Consider the following 22,113-nt stretch of genomic DNA (forward strand, 5'->3'; position numbering starts at 1 on the left):
TGTCTTTGTTAGCTACAATGGGAGGAAGGGAATGAAGAGGAAGGATCTCATCAGCTGATAGTAGTATGCTACCTAGGATGAATTTGGGGAACAATAATAAAGAATCCTCTTCCATCTCTTTATGGTAAAGAAAACATTTTTTAAATGATTTGAAGAAGTAATTGCTTTTCGAAAGAAATGTCTGCTGTGGAAAGAATATTTTGAAGATGAATGTTTGGAGAAACTTCCAATATTACACGATTTTGAAGCAGAAAGCAATTAATATGTGCAATGTTTAAAAACTCTGAAAGAACTCACCTGGATATAAAATTTTCTGATTTAGCTAAAATTTTTACAAATAAGAAGTTGCAGTGGATTTTGAATTCATTTACTAAAATTGTACAAAATTCAATTATTTTTATGAATCACAAATTGACCTTGGGGACCATAAAAATTTACTAACAAAATTACCAAACAACCCCTTTATTTAATCTGTGAACTGAGTTTAAAAACAATGGTATCCTGAGTTAGTAAAAAACAACAAATAATGGATTTGTTTAATTTAGGTTTGATTTCATTTGTGGAAATTTCCTCAGCTATGATAACCAGTAGTAATAAGTGTCACAAAGAGTTACATAAGAAAAAAAAAAGAGTTACATAGAAATAAAATAGAACTACATTTAATCATATTTTTCTCTCTCCCAAAATACCAGTTTACCAGTCTGTGTGGATTTACTTTTGTTTTGTTTTGTTTTGTTTTGATTTGTTTTGATTAGTTTTGGAGCAGAGAGGAGGTGGTGACTGCAAATAACTAAAATTGAAATTTAATTTTTAAATTATTTCCCCCTTACATTATTTTCAGTTTGTATTTCATTTTTATTTAAAATGTATACAATATATTAGAACAGAAATACATATGCAAATTATAAATTAATGAAAATACATTTATTATAGGAATATGTTCCATAAGTATATACTCAAATATTTTTTACTGGTAAAAAGGAATAATGAAAATCCTGGAGATACAATGTGAGAAATACAAAGGAGGGTATTCTAGCTTCCATAACAAATGAGCTTTGAATATAATTAAATGCCATTGACCTCTGTGTCTCACCCTTGCTCCCTAAAAATATTGTATCAACTTCTTCTATCTTTTAAATTTATCCAATTTGTTTTATGGAGATAATAAAATAATATACAAGTAGAATTTCTATAATGGTGCCATTCAAAGCACTGATCCTTTCAAGGAAATCCCAAACAAGGTCCATGAAAATCAAGTGTGGTGCCTGATTAAATCAGTTACAAGTTATACAAATATTTTTTGATTCTACTTATTATTAACTGTGGTAGACAAACCATTCAGCTTCAGTTACTTCAGTGCAAATTGAGAATATCTGCTCTGTCTCTCAAGGAGTTGTTGAGGGGACCAGATAATGTTTACATGCTCTGAATAAACTATGAAAATTTATATTTTATATAATTTAATATGGGTTGGTATTGTTCTTTTTTCATATAATCCGTGTACTGAGCTCAGACATGAGGTTATAGGAATATAAAGAATAGTAAGAAAAAGTAAAGAATAAGAATATAAAGATTAGAATGCCCAGTCAAAAACATAGGTTAGAAAGGTAGGTAGTTTAAACAGGAAGATCATTTTTGGTAGATTAAACGCAAATCATGTACAAATTTACGAGTATGAAATACACATTCTGCAATAGTAGGACCATTTGTATTTTTTTCTACTGAGTACTAGATGAAGTTAACATTTGCAAAGTAATCAGGTTATTTGTTGTACAAACACTCACCTAGAAAATGAACAAGAATTCAAAGCATAAGTACTCATCATGTATTTTCTTTGAAATAGATTGCTGCCCTAGGGTATAATCATTATATCTAGTGGTGTTTGTGACAAAAACAACAAAGGTGTTCATATTAAAAGACATAATTTCTCTGAATTTTACAGTTTACAAATATTTGCTTCCCTGGCTCTTGGTCCCAGAGAGTTTTGCCGAGTTCAGTTGAGTTCACATGTAACTGTAATAAGGAACAATATAATTCATGATCAGTTTGTAAGTCTTATTCTTTTGCTCAATTTTATATAACACTGACGGGCTTCCATTGTACAACGATCTTGGAATAATAGAAGTTGACCTAATGTCAACCAAAAAAGGAGAAATTAAGCAGAATTATTTAAAGTACAAAATATACAAACAAACAAAACAGAAACAGAATCATATATGGAGAACAAAGTGATGTTTGCCAGAGGGGAGAGTTTGGAGCAGTGGTTGAAAATGTGAAGGGATTAAGATAGAAATACAAAATGGTAGTTACAAAACAGTCACAGGACTATAAACACGGCATACAAGATATAGTCAATAATGTATAGAGTCAGGTGGATACTAGACTAATCGCGGGGGATCATTTCATGTTATATCATTCAAGTTATATAAATGTCTGACCACTATGCTGTACAGCTGAAACTAATATAAAATAACATTGAATGTCAACTGTAACTGAAAAAAAATAATTTAAAAAAGAAGTTGACCTAATGTCAAACAAAAAAGGAGAAAGAAAGCATAATTATTTAAAGTATGCCTTTTTCTGTAAAGTGTCAGATAGTATGTATTTTCAGCTTTGTGGGTCATATAGTCTTTGCTTCAACTCAACTCTAACACTATAGTATAAAAGCAGCTGTAGACAGTACATGAACAAATGGGCAAGGCTTTAATAAAGTTTATTTACAAAGAGAGACGATTTGTCCTATAGGTCATACTTTGTCAACCCTGATCTAAAGATTACTTGAGGCCCATACCAGGCATTAAATTTTTGAGTTTTATAGATTGGTTTTTTTCCCTTGTTAAAATTAGCACCTGCTTACTCCAAAACTAACTCATTTATATTTTAACTAGAGCCTCATATACCTACTTTTCTTAAGTATTTTTTAAAAAAGAGGTTTGCAGATTCTTCCTCACACTACTTAATCTTACTTGAATTACCTTGCTGCCCAGAGTATTTTGCTTTCACCTAGAAAGCATTGAGTTGAGTGGAGTAAAAAAGTGATGATGATTTTTTTCTTAGCATTCAAACTCAAATTCAAACTCAAAAAAAGAAAGAAAGAAAAAGGTATAGACAGAAATAAAAGATGCAGACATAGGAGAGGTCCCAGCTCATGAGAGATACCTAACAAGAATTAATAATGTTTAAAAAGGTATTAAAGAAACAATGGGCCCAATAAAAGAAATAAACTCCCAAACTCTGTTACTTGTACAGTTGTATAAGAAATATCTACTAGACACTCTATGTCAGCCTTCACATGTGATCATTTTTTTAAATATAGTGCTTTCCTCCAAAGATTTAAAAATAATTGCTGCAGAAGAGATTCTTTTTAATATTAGGGTAAAGTCAGGCGTTGGTTCAAAATCTCAGGAGCTTTCCCCATTGGAATCTGACACTGGCCCCGTATATAAGAGGGCAAGAACAGACCAAAGACAGAGGCAGGCCACTCCCGATTGGTAGGGTCGCAGTTTTAATACACAAGAGAACTTATTCACAAGGCTTGTTTTGGCAGCTGCAAGAGGAGTAGATTTCTGCACCTGCCCTCCAGAATCTTAAAAGTTTAGAGACCTTAACAGGATTCAGTCACGTAGTCAGTTCAGATGGTATCATTGGAGCACATGGCACCGCCTATAGCTGGCTGACTTGGCCAGGGTGCTCAGGATGGTCCCATTCCCAGGCAAGGCCCTATGATGGCTAGTACTTTAAATAACCTAGAGGAGAAGCTTAAAAGTAGGGAGCAGTGGTGGTCAGGACCAAATGTTCCCCTTTGTGACTTTTCTTCAGTCTGCTCCTATTTATGTACCTCGTGTCATATAGAGAATAACTGTTTATTTGTTTTTTTCAAATATCTACCTCACTTTTTCCCTGATGCTACCCAGAAGAGTTACTCTGTGTACTAAATATTATAAGAAAAACTGTTTAGAGGACAATTACCTTTTACAAATTAGCATGTAATACTTTTACCTGGAAAGTGCTCTTCTAGACAAAGCCCAGTTATCTCTATTGACTGTTTTTAATAAAGCACTAAGATCTCAGAGGAAATGTAACATGCTTTAACTGAGAAAAACAAACTGTTCCCTTTTAAATCATCAATTGCATAACAGAAAATGAAGAGGACAGCCAGTGGAATCACTTGTTTGGATGTGGTACGGAATACATATTGAATGGCCTTTTAAAATGGGCTCTATTCATCATACTCCGTCAAAGAGCAATTACATTCCTTAGTCAGAATGTTACTATTTGCTAATGGGTATGATATCAAATGGAGAAGTGTACCTTAGTGGATTTGTTTTGTGTTTCATTATTTACCCCATAATATCTTTCTAGCTTCAAAAGTCTCTTAAGTGCAACCTGCATTACAGATGGTCCCCAACTTATCATGGTTTGATTTACAATTTTTCAACTTTATGATGATGAAAAAGCAATTCACATTCAGTAGAAACTGTGTTTTGAATGTTGAAATTTGCTCTCTTCTGGAGCTAGCAATATGCAGTACAATACTCCCTTGTCATGCTGGGTAGAAGCAGCATGTCACAGCTGCCAGTGAGCCACACAATCATGGGGGTAAATAATCAATGCTCTACAGTGTTTTCATGTGTTAGATGATTTTGCCCAACTGTAGGTTAATGTAAGTGTTCTGAGCACGTTTAAGGTAGGCTAGGCTAAGCTATGATGTTCAGTATGTTAAGTATACTAAATACATTTTTGACTTAAGATGGTTTTGTCAGGAGGTAACCCCATCGTACGTCAAGAAATATCTACATATACATTTTTCAAGTGTGAAACAGCATATTACCTTATTAAATATCATGAAATTATCATAGAAGACACATACTGTTAAAATTTGAAGTCTAAATGACTGCGTAGATGAACACATGTAAACTAGAAAAGAAAAATCCTAATAGAGTGGAATGGTAATCAGGCCACCTGAAACATTTATTTGTCCTTTCTCAAAACTTGTTATTGCATAACATCAAGTATACACTCCTGGCTCTCTCGTAGCTTTTGAGTAAGAGATCTCTTACTTTAAGGGAATTTTGTTATCATAGGTAGAAATGAGCAGTAGAACTGTACAACTCTTTCCTATGTGTGCAAATTTTCAACATACCCTTTATAAACATCATCTTTGTTGGGTAGAAAGCAAGCAATTACTGACTTAATGCACCAGAAACTGTTGATCTTGTGTATTTTGAAGATGCCAAACAGAGGTAGGGAAGAGTAGAAGAGAGAAGAAGTCACTGAGAATCGGAAGACTGCCTACTTGGATTCTGAGCTTCAGTTTTTTTCTCATCTGTTAAAGGGTTCTGTATGAGGATCTGTAGCTTCTTCTCATCCAAGTCTCTTGATCTTGTATTCCAACTCAAAAACAAAACATTATCAACTACATTCAGGGTAGCAGAGACTAGAGAGAAGGGACAAGAGTAAGAAAACAGCTGTTTTATTAGATTAAGGCCACAGTTTTAGGTCTTCTCAGCAATTGTTCTTTGTGACGTACATTTTCCTAAAGAAGTCCCCTTAGCACCTTTAACAAACTTCAGTTTTATGCAAGCATTTTAACTACATCATTCATGTTATAGGTCTCTTTATATCCCAAAGATGCCATTAACTTTATCTAGTTCATATATTTACAGTTGATGTTTAAATCATAAAATGTTTCTTGGCTTTTAAAATATTGCAGCAGCAACACTTCTAGAATTGGCCATTTTGCAATAGTTCCAGAGACTGATTGTGATGTGTAGATTATATGTTTATTTTCTTGATTTATTAAGCCCTTATTTCCCAATAATGTCAAAGTTAAATAAGTAAAACATGGAATAAATCTTAAAAATTAGATCATGTAAAGATACTTAGGAGGCTAAATTTCATTTGATTATTATGTATATATACTTCCACAATTTATAGCACTCATTAAAGTAATCTACATCTTTTTGGCACTATCATTTGCCATTAATTTTACATTAGAACTGTTGCCCAGTGAGCTGATAAAGATATATTTAAACACCAATGATATATGTTTAAGTTCATTCCTTGAGAAATTAGAATTCAAAGTGAAGAAATCAGAAAGAAAAGTTAAAAACAATTAATAACTGGTGACTGGACCAAAATCAAATTAAGTAAGTGATCTTGGAACTGTGTTTAGATCTAAAAACAAACAAACAAACAAAAATGCCTCTGGGATATTCCTTTTTGGTGTTTATTTAACCCCACTGATTGGATTCTTTACTGCTTAAAATAGGTAAAGCATATGTGTTCTTATTCATGGGTTAATTGTTACTAAAGGTCAAAAATAGTATGAGGCCAAGCCAGGGCTGAATTTAATTCTCTTAGCATGTCTTTTAGTTTCAAAATTTTTCATAGTTATAATGAACTCACTCCCATATTAATATCAGTGAGACATGAGAAATTATTCTTTTACATAATCATATAACTAAATTCAATCAAATGCTTCAAAAAATATTGTCAACTGTGTAGGGAAAGCTAGTTAGGATATAAGTCAAGCAAGTGATACAAATCATTGTCTTCTTATAATTCAGCAATAAAATTAATTTTTTTTCCCAAAATTCTTTGATATGATAGAAGACAAAGTTGCCCTGTAGCCAGTAATGAGACATCTTCTCTTTTTGAGCACTGATCTAATGTACGGGGGGTTTGGTGAATAAACCTCAAGAGGGCAGAGCTTATGGTGGTTTCTACCCTTCAGTCAGCAGACCTGGCCATACTCTAGTTTAGCCACTACTGAGTGGTATAACCATAGCCATCTTATGTAACTCATTAAGCTTCAGTTTCCTCATTTGTAAAATAAATGTTATCATAATTTATCTTGCATAGCTATTGTGAAAACAAGTAGTGAATGTTAAACACTGATCTTAAATTATCTTGCTCATTTTGAGTTTTATAGACATGACCACCAAAAGCCAAATCAGCTGCAAAATCTAGAACAAGAACATTTCTTTTGTTTAAATGGAAGTATTCTACACCCCTACTCCCACTTCCACCCTCCAACCCCTGAACTAATGCAGAAGAATCACATGGAGAATAAAGAATGCAACAAAATGATCATAAATTATGTTCAGTCACCTTCCTTTAAGCAAGTTGACTGAACCAGGACTCACATTTGCAATATCCTAAGGAGGAATAAAGAGGAGTGAGAGGGGAGTTAAGTGAAGAGAGCACAACATAAACAGAAAGGAAAGGGATGAGGCATGTCAGAGCCTAGGGAACCCAGTTTGAAAAAAAGCAATTCATGAATGGGCTTTCAATTCTTGTATGTAGCAAGCCACTTAGAGAGGATTTCTGCAGTATAAACTTCAAAGTGGAAACTTCATCTTCTTATGACATTCAGTCCTACTTCTTAAAAGCATTCAACATTCAACAAATAATCTGCAAAGTAAAATGAGTTTTATATCAGTTTGGCTCACAATTCAGTATACCAAAGTACTTGAAGATGCCAAGGGTCTATCTATCATCTATCTATCTATCTATCTATCTATCTATCTATCTATCTATCTATCTACCTACCTACCTATCTGAAAAGAGAAGCTTCAATATCTTTTCAAGCCTTTTAATTTTAAAGAAAAATATATTTAGCCCAGGTTGTTTAACTGTCATTTCCTAGCTCACAGAGCTAGTTAGGAACAAGGAGTAAGCAAGTACTCAGGTGTCCTGATTCCCTGGACGAAGGGACCCTACACTGACAACCATTGCCCTACATTTAGTCAATAACAGCAGGAGCTTCGGCCCTGCTCTCTCTAAAACAATAGCTCCATGGCCATCAGGCCATCAGGAAGTTCTCCTTTTTACCCACCGCATTTTAAAATCCTAATCTTTCAAAATTTCCTCACATGTCCAGATTTCTAAATTCTCTTCAAGATTTTTTAATAAAATGATTTGTTTGAAATTTTCTATTTATGAAAAAACTACACTCCAATCTCTAACCACCAGACTCCAGCTAACATGAGTCATTAGATGAAACTGAGAAGCAAGACAGGAACTTGTTTAAATCCTGAGGCCATTGTTTCCTGAGACCGACGTGGATCAGATGGTTTAGCTGGAAGAAGAGTACCCCGCACTGGCAAAAAAGAACATTGTCTCCTCAGATGCCTCTAAAATGATATGTAAAGGGAAGGTCTCAAACTGAGAGTACTCAGATTTAATTTTCTTTCTTTTATTCTCATTTATTTTGCTGACATAAAATACAATGAATTGGATTATGGATTAGTCATAATCTTAGCTCATGACATAGTCATCACCATTGTATTTAAGGAGAAGTCTGCTGCTAGTTGGTTCTTGAGTTTATAATTTTTAATAATGTAATAAGCTTGATGGACACACCATGCCAAATGAAAGCAAGACCCTTGATAATAACCTCCATGCAGCCATGCAGCCCACCCCATCTCCTTGCCTGCCCCCACCCAGAATGACCCGGCTCATGCAAGTCTGAACTAGATTTGAGGCACTCTTGTCATAATCAGTGAATTTTCTGGGTTTTTGTTATATTGAACTAGCGATTATCTAAGTGTCACCACTGACCAATCTCATTATTTTAATACAATTAGTTTAATCAAATTTCAGATTTAAACTTGGAAAAGCAGTAGGGCAGTTAATTAAGGGCTCAAATTCTGGATTCAGACTGACCTTGGTTTGATATCAAAAGCCACCATTTATTACCAACACTTACTTTTACCCTGGGCAAGTTGTACAACTTCTCTAAGCTTCAATTTTCTCATAATAAAAGATAATAGCTAGTATTGTAAGAATGTGGTGATATAATAATGAAAACTATTTAGCATAGTGCCTAGCATAGAGAAAATGCTCAATATATACAAGCTATTATTATTTTTTATCTACTATTCTCTGGGCAGTACTTTTTAAGTACTATATTTAAAAATGTACTGTTATAACATGTCATAAAACAAATTTTGTCATTGTGGGCTTTTAATTTCAAGGAGATGATTACTATTGCTACATATAATAGTAATGATATCCTATATTTAATAAAAGTGACATGACTTTTTAAAACAGGTTTACCTCATCTGTTACATAAAAAAGTTCTATGAGGTATGTTTGAGGAGGCAACATTGTTTTAAATTTATACAATTGAGATTCAGTGCAATTAAGTAACTAGTAAAAATGCATGACATTCATATGCCTAAAATAATCTGACATTCAATAAATTATGTTTGCTTAAAGCTCTCCTCCCTGCTCTGAGAATGTACACAATGTTTTAGGGAGTCACTTCTTTATGCTACCTAATCACATTTTGTTGACTGGGACAAAGTAAACACCTCTTTTCAAACCAGGAAAATTTATTATTTAGTTTCTTAGCATGAACCACTTTGTTTGAAAAATCAAACACACACCAAAACCTTTTCCTTAATTTGTTTTTATTACTATTAACCATTTATCGTATCCTATTTATTAGAGAAAATTTTTTTATTCCTTTGGAACCTGACACATGTCCTTTGTAGGATTCCTCTTACATTAGTCAACAATAATTCTTCCAAAGCATTTGAATGGCATTCACATTTGGAAACAGCCTTGTAAACCTTTCTGAGACAGAAGTGACTGTTTTAAACTCGCCTTGGCTTCCTGATACCTTTGAATTTCTGGGGAAATAAAGCCTGTTGTCCGGTTAGAGTTATGAATTTCATTATTTTATTTATATTATTTTATTTTTAAGCTGAATTAACATGAGAACACTCCATTTTGTGAGCAAGCCAATCTTCTTTTAGTTTGGCTAATATGAGCAGACTTCTTTTGTAACACTACTAATGTCTAATTTTACATTTAAGCATCCAAGTCACTTATATTCAGTTTTTCACATGACCATCAGAATTATCTTTTATAATATAAAGTGTCAGTCATCTACTGAAAATGTTTTAATAGCTTTCACTGTTCCTAGATTAAAATTCAAATTGCATTCCATGGGCTTCAAGGTTCTATATATTCTGGCTCTCTACCTTTCTCACTTCCTTCCTGTCATTATCCCCTCTCTCACTATTCTACAGCCACTCTGGTCTGTTTTCTATTCTTCCAACATTCCAAGATCTTCTTTTTCTTTAGAGCCTGTACACTGGAAGTTCAAGATTGAGGAGTGTTTTTCGCCATTCAATTCTCTGCTCAAATATCACCTGCTTATAAGGGCTGTCTAGATTATCTAGAGCACCTGCTCTAGATTTTCACCCTCCCTAATAACTCCTATTTTATTTTTTGCAAACATTTTGTTTAGCCCAATTACTTCAATGAAAGTAGTGAATTTGCATGTCTTGTTCACCATGGGTCCCCTAGCATCTCTAAGAATTCCTGGAACCTAAGAAGTGCTCAATCGATACTTAGTGAAAAAACAAATGTTGGGATGAATTGATAAAATATATGGACAATAGATTTAAGTCTAGGTCTCTCTCACTCTAAACCTACTCTCTCTCTACTTGCTCTTACATTGTCTTCATGTTCTGGAAATTTTACAATACATTATGGTTTGTTCCAGAGTCTTTGTTGAGGGCCCCTTCTTGCATTCCAGAAAGCTAACTCTTCTCTTTTGTGAAGTGCATAGTCATATCTTTCATGCTTAATTGCCTTTCCCTAACAGGATATATTGACAACGGAATGGTGGGGAAAATAAAATTGAAGGGATGGTAGAAAAACAGATGTCAATGAAGGAGGCTAAGAAATCATGGGTGATTTATATTTATATAAAGTTATTATTAATATTTATGTGGTTGAAGGAAAATGGCAATGGGTTAAATAGCAAAATTAAGTAACTAAAAACTTTATCATATGGATACTAAAATAAATCAAGAAAAAGTACATAATAAATAAATAAATAGATAGATAGATACTTACAATCCTTATGTAAAAGAGAAAGAAGTAAAGCAAATCAAAAAATTCTTACACATGAATGACATTGAAAAGACAATTTCAAAATTTCTGAATTTCAGCTAAGCAGTAGTCATATCAGAAAACAAGAAAGACTGAAAAAAATGAGTCAAGAACTCAAATTAAGAAATGAGAAAAAAGAGCATTTTCTTCATAAAAAAAGAAAAAAAATAAAAGGAAAGAATCGAGGAAATGTATTTATAAATGTATTGTTTACCATTTTATATCTATATCCCAGGGACTGACCATAGTGAATACTCACTAAATATTTGTTGAATGAATAAAGAGTAGTTTGGGATATCATTAAAAATGGGAGGCAGAATGTTGGCCTGCACGACACTGATGGGATCCTACTACATGTTCTTATTGGACAAAAACAGGAAAGAACTGAGAGATTCTTCAGGAAAACAATGCCAACATTTCCATGCCATAAATGAGGCTTATTAGAACTGAGGAAAACTAGTAGATCAGGCAAACTGGACAGGCAATCTTACAGAACTAGTGGAAGAGGTGATCTTGACCATTTCCTCTTTAAACCCTACAGCTGGGTGAATGCTATCACGAGGAGGACGTAAAAGACTTAACCCATATTTTAATCCAGATCCAACCTGACCCTGTGGATATGAAATAAGTTAATTGCAGTGAGATACACACTGGAGATGACCACAGTCCCCTCTCCCTCTGCCTCCCAACCCAGTCAAAGGGCAGATTTCTGAAAAGCCCCCTGATCTATGAATGACTTAGATAGAAATCCCAGGGCTATCCAAATCAGAACAGATGTAGGGACTTTCCCAAGTCCACATGAGTATAAATTTTTAAAGTGAAGCCAAAAACTGACTCCTTTCTGAGGGAAAGTGGATGTTTCAGTCATAATTTTGTTCTAAAACAAGAAAATCTAACATAATGATATTCTTTAAAACTTAGACATTGATTTCTCTCTCATTTAAAAGACAACTTGAACTTCACAAAATCACCAGGGACCCAGCTTCCTTCCATCTTGCAACTCTGTTATCCTCAGCATATGGCTTTCTCCTCATAGTCCAATATAGCTGCTGGAACTGCAGCCATTATATCTTCATTTTAGCTGGTAGGAAGAAGAGAATCAAAAGAATATACGACCTTCCTTCCAGAACACTTTCCTAAAATCATACACAATATTTTTGTTTATGTTGTACAAAGCCAATAAAAAACTTCAAAAGGCCAGAAAATAAATATTTAAGCCGCCATGATTGAAGCTACAAATGAGAAGTTCTGGTGAAGACAAAGAGAGAGAACATAGATGTTTGGTCCTAAGTAGGAGCTATTGCCATGGAGAGCAAAAACCATCTTCTGGGACTTTCTGTCCACAGTGCTGAATCTTCCACTTGTCCCAGTTAGGGATCTGAAAAAGAGATCTGAGTTTGCAGCCAGCAGCATGCTCTTTGGGGTAGGTAAATCTGCTAGGACTCATTCTGCATCCAGGTATTGTCCTCAGTGCTGCTATTACGAATCTTGGCTTGACTTTATGAGAAAACATACTGACATTGATTATTCCAAATCTTTTAAAACCTTAATTTGTCTGAGGTCATTTTATTATCACTGAACCTGGAATGGGAAACTGAAGCACACGCATTTAGTCAACACAAAACAGATTCCCTCCTGCTTGTCTTTCTGTCTCTGTGTTCCTCTCCTTGATGAGTAAGCAGACTTAGGGTTTCAGAGATCACCAAATACAGGGGTCAGCAAACTATTGTCCCTGGCCAAATTTGGCCCACTGCCTGTTTTTATAAATAAAGATTTATTAGAACACAGACAAATCCATTCATTTACATATTGTCTATGGCTGCTTTAATGCTACAATGGCAAAACTGAGTAGTTGCGACAGAGATCATTTGGCCCACAAAGCCTAAAATACTTACTATGTGGCCCTTTACAGAAAAAGGTTACCAACCCCTGATCTAAAATCCTGGAGCTAGAAACATTTTAAAGATGACCCAGTGCATGGGTTTCAATCTTTGACCCTTTAGAAAATACACTACTTCCTCTTCCTCCCCTTCCCCCCAATGCCTTTTACCTTTAAAGATTATATCTACCAAATTGTATTTATTAATTAAGTAATGTAATATGCATAATGACTTTCAATTAGAATAGTTCTCAGCTTTAGACAATTTGTGAGGCCATACTACGCTGCTACTATTGCCTTGAAAAACAACGAAACAGTTTTATTCAGACTATGTGCAGTAATTGAGGAGGGCATAATTGATTTCAATTAACCTTTATTTAAAATGCAATAAAGTTTTTACATTTCCCTGACTTCCTGAAGGATCAGAGGTGTTTTGGCACACATAACCCACTCTCCCAACCCCCAGGTTGAGAATCAGAATAGATGAGGAAACCATCCCAGAGAGGTTTTTGCTCAATGGCACCAAGTAAGGTTTAACAGTAAATAAGACCCACGTATTTGGACTCACCTTTCCATTTATTTATTTATTTTTTTGCCAACCATATAAATGAATGAGAAACCAGAAAACAACAAGTGAACCTCCTACTGCCTCACTCAGTTTACACCAGTACACAACACAAATTCGTCAGAGAGCTGGAGCACTCATCGAAAGAGCAGGTTGGATCTGAACCTTGGAAACCAATAAATCTTCTCTTGGAAGGTAATTAAAACAAAAAAGGACAGGAGAAATATGTAATATTCTCCAATGTTAATGGATATTCAATTTGTTTCAACACCTAACTTTCTAAGGCACAACAAATGTACTGCACCCTTAATCATTACCAGAGAGGAAAACAATTAAGGAGTTTTCTGCATTCTCTGAAGGAATTCAGGCAATTCTCTGAGGTTGCTTGTTCTCCTTGTCAACATCATACTTTATTTCTGACGTTGCCCATTTGGCAAGAAGAGCATTCTTGTCATTGTGATGTCCTTTTCCCCATAGCATGAAAGTTTGCAGAACAGTTTAAGCTACCACGAGTGGTTCCAGAACTGTATGCTCCACGTGCACTTTGGAAGTGTTTTGCCTTGAAACAGGATTAAGCCCTCTGCAAGTTGGACTGGGGAAAGGCCACACAGATTCCTTGGCAAAGAAATCTTAGAATCAAACTGTTTTATTTCTCATTTAAAAAGTATTATTGAGTTGATGTTGTTGTTTTGTTGTTCATTTGTTTCATTCAGATTTGACTGAAAGTGTCAGCAAGGTGACACCTAGCATCATTGAAGTATCTTTTATCCATCCATGTGTTGAAGTTAGCCTTATTTTAATTTACTAGAGATGCAAATAGAAAATAAAAACCAAGAAAGATATTTTCCCCCATTTAAACCATCTGAAAATCATCATAGTAAGCAACTCTAAAAAATAAATAAATAAATAAAAAAAGAAAAAGAAAAAAGAAACTCTAGCAAACTCCTAATTCAAACTCTTGGAAAAGAAGACAATAAGCTAGTGTAATCAGGGACTTGGCCCAGTCATGGGAAGAAGAGCTCTGGGGAGGAAGCAAGGAAATGTGGGTAGTGGTAGTCTAGGACTATGGATAGGTGAGCACTGCTTTCTTCACCCATAAAATGACAAAGAGAAGGATACCCTGGGGAACATTTCCATCTAGCAACTCCATGACTCAACGACATTGATGGGACTCTAGACCATTCTTGGACCTGAAGTCTCCTGATCCCCAGTGCAGTGATATTTCTGCTACGTCAATCTTCTACCTTCTCAATTTGATCAAAGTAATCAACTTAATAGATGACTGTCTCCATAATCCATCCACATATCTACTTTGATAATTCCATAGTATAATTCTTTAATTCTTATAATTTTTAAAAATTTATATACCTAGGACCTCAAATTGTTTGATTCATGTGTTAAACATTAAACTATTTTTTTCAAGTACTCATGCCCTGCACTGTAAAAGATGCTACGTAAAAATTCTTAAAGATGACAAGTCTCTGCCTTCAAGGAATTTGTAATCTATGTATGAGTGAGTAGATATTATTGTCTCCCTCTGATAGATGATAGATGAGAGATAAATGATTTGCCACGGCCACACAGGAGAATGAGGCAAACTTTAAGCTAGAACTTATTGCTCCTGGGTGCCATTTACATGTTCTCCTCACCAAATTCAATGAGGCTTGCCTCATAACATTGTTTAGTAGCTTTCCTCTTCCCATTATCACATATAATGCAACATAAAAGCAATATTAAACTCTAACACAAAACTTTCACATATTCTGAAATTAAAACTGCTCCAAAACATTACACCAATTCTGAGCTCAGGCTATAACAGAACTAGAACAAAATACAGTGATGTAAAAAAAATAAAAGAATCACATGATTATAACTAAATTTTGTAACTCATATATGTATGTGCTCTTAAGATTAAAAGAGAAGAGCTTTTTAAGTTCATTCCTGCCATCTCATATCTATTTATCCTAAACCATTCCAAGGAAAAAAATAATTTAAACACTGTCCCTAGTTAAGAATTGGGAAATTCTTTCGATTTGAAACTTTTTGTTTACCTCTTTTATTTTTGATAGTTTTCTAAGCCATTTTTTGAACCCAGTGCTTCAGGAGATTTTAATTGTCTGAATCGCAAGAGCTTTTCCAAACACTTTATATCTGTTATCTGAAGCAAACCCTTTTAAGTAAAAGATCATTGATTTTGGGGAGAAGAGGAAATATAACTTTAAACCTACAAGTTATCTCAACATTTAAAAATATTGAAATAATTATCTGAACACTTTATATACTGTCAAATTTCTAGATAATGAAAACCTCCACAGTTGTCTGAGTTATTGGTTTTCTTTCATATAACTTTTGCATAAATTACAGGTCTGCCTAAGATTAAAATAGTTGAAGTTTTAAACAGGGAATATTTACTACAATAAATTATACCAGCAATGTGGGTTCTTTTATGAACTTAAACACAAACAATTCAAAAGCAAAATATGCAAAGTACACTTGTCATCATCATTAAATGGCATCAACAGGTTTTTCCAATTATTTATAACTGCTTATGAAATTTAAAAACAAAAAAATACCATTGAACTATTTTCTGTGAGATGTATTCTACAACACCCTTAACCTAGCTTTAAAAAAATGCACAGAATAATAATTACATGAAAAAAATCCAATTATATTGATGTATTTCCTTCATCTTAGCTTGTTTCACATACTTTCAAAAATAGCATATTTTTATTGTTTTTTTATGACTATATTTGTAAATTCTATTCAAACTGCAAGTATTCCTGGTCGTAGAGAATTGAAGAAATAATAATTCAAAGACCACAGTTTTCCATTTGTTCAAAGCTACCCTTTAGCCATTATCCTACAATCATTTTATACGCTATTTAAAGGAAATACAAGACTAAACAGCATTGGTATGACTGTGAGACATTTTTGCCTATAATTTGTCAATGTCCCATGAAACATTGCTTTCTATAGACTTTCTGTTTCAACGAAAGCCACCTTTTTGGGATGCTTTTAGATTTTTGTTCTTTGATGTTTAAGTAAGTAGATATTTTTCCATTTATCTCTATAGCCCTGATGAAATGAAAAATAAAATATTGTCCCTACTTATCCCTACAGCTTTGAAGCATCATTCATATTAAAATCCTATTCAGTTACTCAAAGTGACAATAAACTCCCCCTCATATTTCCTGTTTACCTCCCCTTCCCATATTTTGATTGCTTTGAAAGGAAGCCGATATTACAACTTTAATTCAGTGAATCCAAAATGTTGCATTATCAAAATGTCCCACTTAGACTAGACATTCCACAAACCTCTGTATTTCCAGAAGCTCTGAGGCTTTGAGGTAAGAAATCATTGTGGCATGCACTCAGATAAAAAAAAAAAATAGCCATACAATAGCATTAAACTTGATTCTCAGAAAATGTCTGAGAATGGGAGGCCTTCTACAAACTAGAATAAACAAGCTCTATGTATACACATTTCCCCTGTTTTATTTTTTTCTACAGTTCTAGATTTTCTTTTTTCTTTTTCTTTTTTTTTTAACTAGTTTCAGGTGAATAAAACAACATAATGATTAGATACTTATACTTCTCACAAAGTGATAACCCCCGTCCCAGCCTACCCATATCGTATATAGCTGTTACTATACCAATGATTATATTCCCCATGCTATACCTTACATCCCGTGATATTTATATATATATACATATATATATATATATATATATATATATATACACATATATGTATATCTATATATCTGTATCTATCTATGTATATATATCTAATATATATGTATATCTATATATCTGTATCTATATCTATATATATAATTACAGTTAACATTTAGTATTAGTCCACATCAGCTTAAGGGGTACAGTGCAGTGGTCAGGGTATACACAATCTAGAAGTGATCCCCCCATAAGTCCAGTACCCATCTGGCATCCTACATAATATCTATACAACATTGTTGATTATATTCCCCATACTGCATTTCATATCCCCATGACTATTTTGCGGCTACCGATTAGTACTTTCTAATCCCATCACCTTCTCTCCCATTCCCCAAACCTCCTCCCATATAGCAACCAACAGCTTTTTCTCTGCATCTCTAAGTCTATTTCTGCTGTGTTTTCTTGTTTATTCTGTTCTTTAGATTCCATATACACGTGAGATCGTATGGTATTTGTCTTTCTCCATCTGACTTATTTCACTTAGCATAATATTCTCTAGGTCCATCTATGTCATTGCAAATGGTAAGATTTCATTCTTCTTTATGGCTGAGTAATATTCCATTGCACACGTGTTCCACAGTTTCTTTATCCAATTGTCTATTGATGGGCATTTCAGTTGTTTCCATATCTTGGCTATTGTGAATAGTGCTGCAATAAACATAGGGGTGCATATATTTTTTCAAATTAGTGTTTTGGATTTCTTTGGATAGATACCCAGGAGTGGAATTACTGGGTCATAAGGTAGTTCCATTTTGAATTTTTTGAGGTACTTTCACACTGTTTTCCATAGTGGCTGCACCAATCTGCATTCCCACCAACAGGGCACCAAGGGTTCCTTTTTTCTCCATATCCTCGCCAACACTTGTTGTTTGTTGATTTCTTGATGATAGCCGTTCTTACCGGGTGAGGTGGTATCTTATTGTGGTTTTTACTTGCATTTCCCTAATGATTAGTGACATTGAGCATTTTTCATATGTCTGTTGGCCATCCGTATCTCCTCTTTAGAGAAATGTCTCTTCATGTCCTCTGCCCATTTTTAGTTGGGTTGTTTGTATTTTTTTTTTTTTGGTGTTGAATTGTATGAGTTTTAAATAAATTTTGAATATTAACCCCTTACCAGATCTATCATTGGAAAATATGTTCTCCCATTTGATAGGATGCCTTTTTTGTTTTTTTGTTGTTTTCCTTTGCTGTGAAATAACTTTTTAGTTTTATGTCATCCCACATGTTTATTTTTTTCTTTTGCTTCCCTTTTCCAAGGGGATACATCAGTAAAAATATTACTAAGGGTAATGTCTTCAAATTTAATTCCTATATTTTCTTCTGGGAGCTTTATGGTTTCAGGTCCTACATTTAAGTCTTTAATCATTTTGAATCTATTTTTGCATATGGCTTAAGAACGTGGTCCAGCTTCATTTTTTTATGTGTCTGTCCAGTTTTCCAAGCACCATTTATTAAACATACTTTTTTTACCCCAATGTAAATTCTTGCTTCTATTGTCATAGATTAAATGATCATATAGTCATGGATTTACTATTGGGTCATTATTCTGTTCCATTGATCTATGTGTGTGTTTTTATGACAGTACCATGCTGTTTTAATTACTATACTCTTGTAGTATGATTTGATGTCAGGTAGAGTGATACATCCCACTTTATTCTTCTTTCTCAAGTTTGCCATGCCTATTTGGGGTCTTTTATGGTTCCATATAAATTTTAGGATTATGTGTTCTAGTTTTTGAAAAACGTCATTGGTAATTTGATAGGGATTGCGTTGAATCTATATATTGCCTGAGGTAGTGTGGACATTTTAACTATATTAAGTCTCCTTATCCATGAGCATGGGATATGTTTCCATTATTTGTGCCTTCTTTAATTTCTCTCTTCAATGTCTTATAATTTTCTGAGTAGAGGTCTTTTACTTCCTTGGTTAAATTTATTCCTAAATATTTTATTGTTTTTGAAACTATTGTAAATAGATTCCCTTCACTCTTTGTCTAGCTAATCCCTAAACATCTTTCAGAACTCAGATTATATATTACTTTTTCACATTCTCCTTTCCTGACTATCCTATAAAAGTATATGCTATTCTTTTGTCTCATAGCATATTTTAACAGCTTCATTGAGATATAATTCACATATCATACAATTCACCTATTTAGGTATACAATTACATGGATTTTAGTATATTCACAGAATTTTGCAACTACTGCCATAATCTAATTTTAGACCACTTTCTACCCATTTCACAGCATCAGTGCTCAGACTAAAGCTCAGATGTGTAGGGCTTTGCAGAGAAATTTACATGTGGTGTGGACTGAACAGCTGAAAACACTAGAGATGAAAATTGAAGAACCCAGACTTGTCATCAGAGAATAATTTCAAAAGCCTTTTGAAAAGGTGAGAATGGAAAGAACTCATATTTGCAAATAAGAACATCTGAATTATACCCCACCCTGCCACTCAGCCACTCATGGGTAAGGTGGGTGTGATCTTGTCAGGATCCTATAGGACACTGCATCCACCAATTAGGAAACACTTGTTTCCTTCCTTTTTGGCCTGCCCCAGACAGCATTCTTGTTCACATGCAACTGCCTTAGAACTTTAAAAAGGACAAAAAAAAATCATCTAGCTCCCAAAGGTGATTATAAAGAACGTGACCGAGAAATAAAATAGGCCTGGAATTTAAAAGAATGTGAAATTTAACAGATATCAAATACAAAATAAACCCATCTAAATAGGGGCCCAGAGACTTCCCTTTGTTCCTCTAGAGGATTCCTCCTAACCCCCATCAAAAACATTTCCCACACATATAATGACTAAAAAGAAGTCTGCAGCTTCCAAAAATGACAGATGCTCAGTGTAAGGAGGTTGATAACGGAGTCAGATGAGCACCTTCCTGGAGGAGCCCACTATTCACTTAGTTATAGTACATAGAGTTCAATACCCCCACCTTCTGGAGCAGAGGGTAGTGATATCAGGGACATCCTGACCATGCGACTGGCTGAAGTGCATCCTCCAGTTACTTCCCTGTCAGATCCTGCTTCTGTTCCACTAGCACCAGATGGAACTGATATGTGGTGAGTTTTAGGTGGAGGAACTTGTCCTCAAAGATGAGACAGAACCAGCCAGACTCCTTACACTTGCGGGTCTTGCCATGGGACATGTTTTTCTCCAGGAAGCAGCAAAGGAGGAGCAACTCTTCCTCAGATGGTCATGAGTCCATGTGCTTTTTTAAGTTGATCCACAGAGGCCAGAGCCATGATTGAGAAAGGGGATCTTCAATGCCTTTAACTTATTAATGAGGTACCTGTGAGCTACACTCAGCTGGGAGTAACTAGGGGCAAGTACAATTTGTCAATCTGTTCTCTGTCCTGGAGCAACCAACATAGCTATCGCAAGGCGATGCCAGAAATGCTGTGCAGGTAGACAAAGGAGCTCATGGCAGAGACCACTTCCTTTTTGCAGAGTATACAGAGTGCCAAAGTAGAAGCCAGAGATGCCAAAATCCTTATGGTGCCCCAGATCACAGGGGTACTGTTGAGGTCAGCCAACAGGCCACTGAAATTGATGGGTTCATCAAATGCAGCATGTAAGTCTCATCTATAATCACATACAGTTGTACCTTTGGCAAATCCCAGGTGTTCCTTCAGTGAGTCTCAGGAATAGATGTCACCCAAAGGATTTTGAGAGTTAATCAGCAGGAGATCACTGACCTTTCCCCCCTTAAGCCTAGCCTCAACAAGGCTTGCTCCAACTTGTCCTCAGTGAGCTAGAAAGGATGGGTGTTCAGATCAGTGATCTCACTGCCCAGGTAAACAAGAATCAGCTCAACTTTCACAAACACATGGGAAATAAAGCCAAATCCACTATAGAAGGGGGCAGGGGGCAAAAAGGACTCACCGGGGTCACCCGGAACCATGGTCAGCACAGGGAAGACAGAGCAGCAGCCATTTACAACCACCAAGTTTTCTGGATCAAAATGGATAGGTGCCTTGCAAGACTAGGCCAGGACCAGGTCACATCTTTCCACAGGAACGGTTTCCCTCTGTAATTGGAATAATGTGGCAGGACCTCCTCAGTGTGGTTCATGTCACCCCGACTCAACCTGTCAGTCATCAGATCAATGCAGAGCTTTTTCTCACTGGTTCCAAGGTTAATGAAACCCTGTGTCCTTCTCCTCATGGTACTTGTCTCCTTGGTAGGTCTCATACTGCTGGACATTGGAGTGGTATAAGACAGAGATGTCACTCCCATGGTTGGACAGGTCATGACTGACAAAATCACTTAATTGGTGAATTAGCTGGTCAGGCTACCTGGATGACTGGGCCCACTGCCCCCTCCGATATCATCCCTAGAGTCCTGGGAAGGGCAAGTCAGGTGGAGCCCCGAGCCACCCATGGCCCCAAATTGAAGGAGGCTGACCATCTGACATATTAAGCTGCTCAGAAGGATCTCCTGCTTCAGTGTGGCCTAATTGTACCTCTGCTCTTCCAACACCAGGCCCTACTGCAGACATCTGGTCATTGGCTGTAGGATGTGCCCCTCTATGATCTGCTGCAAGTGTAGTCTCATCTCCCTCAGCTGGGTGTGAATGTTCTGGTTTCCAAGGCCCTGGCCTCCATCTGGCCATAGGGCATGGGGAGGGTGTCTGATCTGTGACTCATACTCTGGATATTTGTATTGACCTCAGCAGGCTGGCTAGAACTTTTGGTTCTGTTCCTACTCATCTCCCCCTGATATAAAATCCTTATGCCCGACGAAATCACTCTTGGCTGTCAGGGCTCAGAGACCTTTCCACCACCCTCCTTCTCTCACTAAGCTTACTTACACATCTTTTTTATTCTAACCATACTAGTGAATTTGAAGTGGTACCTGATTGCATTGTTGATTGACATTTCCCTCCTTAATAATATTGAGCATCTTTTTATGTGCTCATTGGCTATTTGTATATCTTCTTAGGATGAATGTCTATTCAAATTCTTTGCCAACTTCTCAATTGGGCTGTTTGTCCTTAT

At 35.3% G+C, this 22,113-nt stretch overlaps 1 pseudogene across 1 annotated transcript; it reads right to left on the reverse strand.

The window, feature by feature from the left end:
• Positions 1 to 20,418: 20,418 nt before the first annotated feature.
• Positions 20,419 to 21,728, reverse strand: LOC308499769 (putative inactive 1-aminocyclopropane-1-carboxylate synthase-like protein 2; annotated as a pseudogene). Its single transcript has 2 exons — positions 21,579 to 21,728; positions 20,419 to 21,308 (listed from the first exon to the last, which is right to left on the reverse strand). The product of its transcript is annotated as a putative inactive 1-aminocyclopropane-1-carboxylate synthase-like protein 2 (transcript).
• Positions 21,729 to 22,113: the final 385 nt, after the last annotated feature.

This window comes from Rhinolophus hipposideros (assembly GCF_964194185.1).
Source record: "Rhinolophus hipposideros genome assembly, chromosome: 7".
NCBI classification, from domain to species: domain Eukaryota; kingdom Metazoa; phylum Chordata; class Mammalia; order Chiroptera; family Rhinolophidae; genus Rhinolophus; species Rhinolophus hipposideros.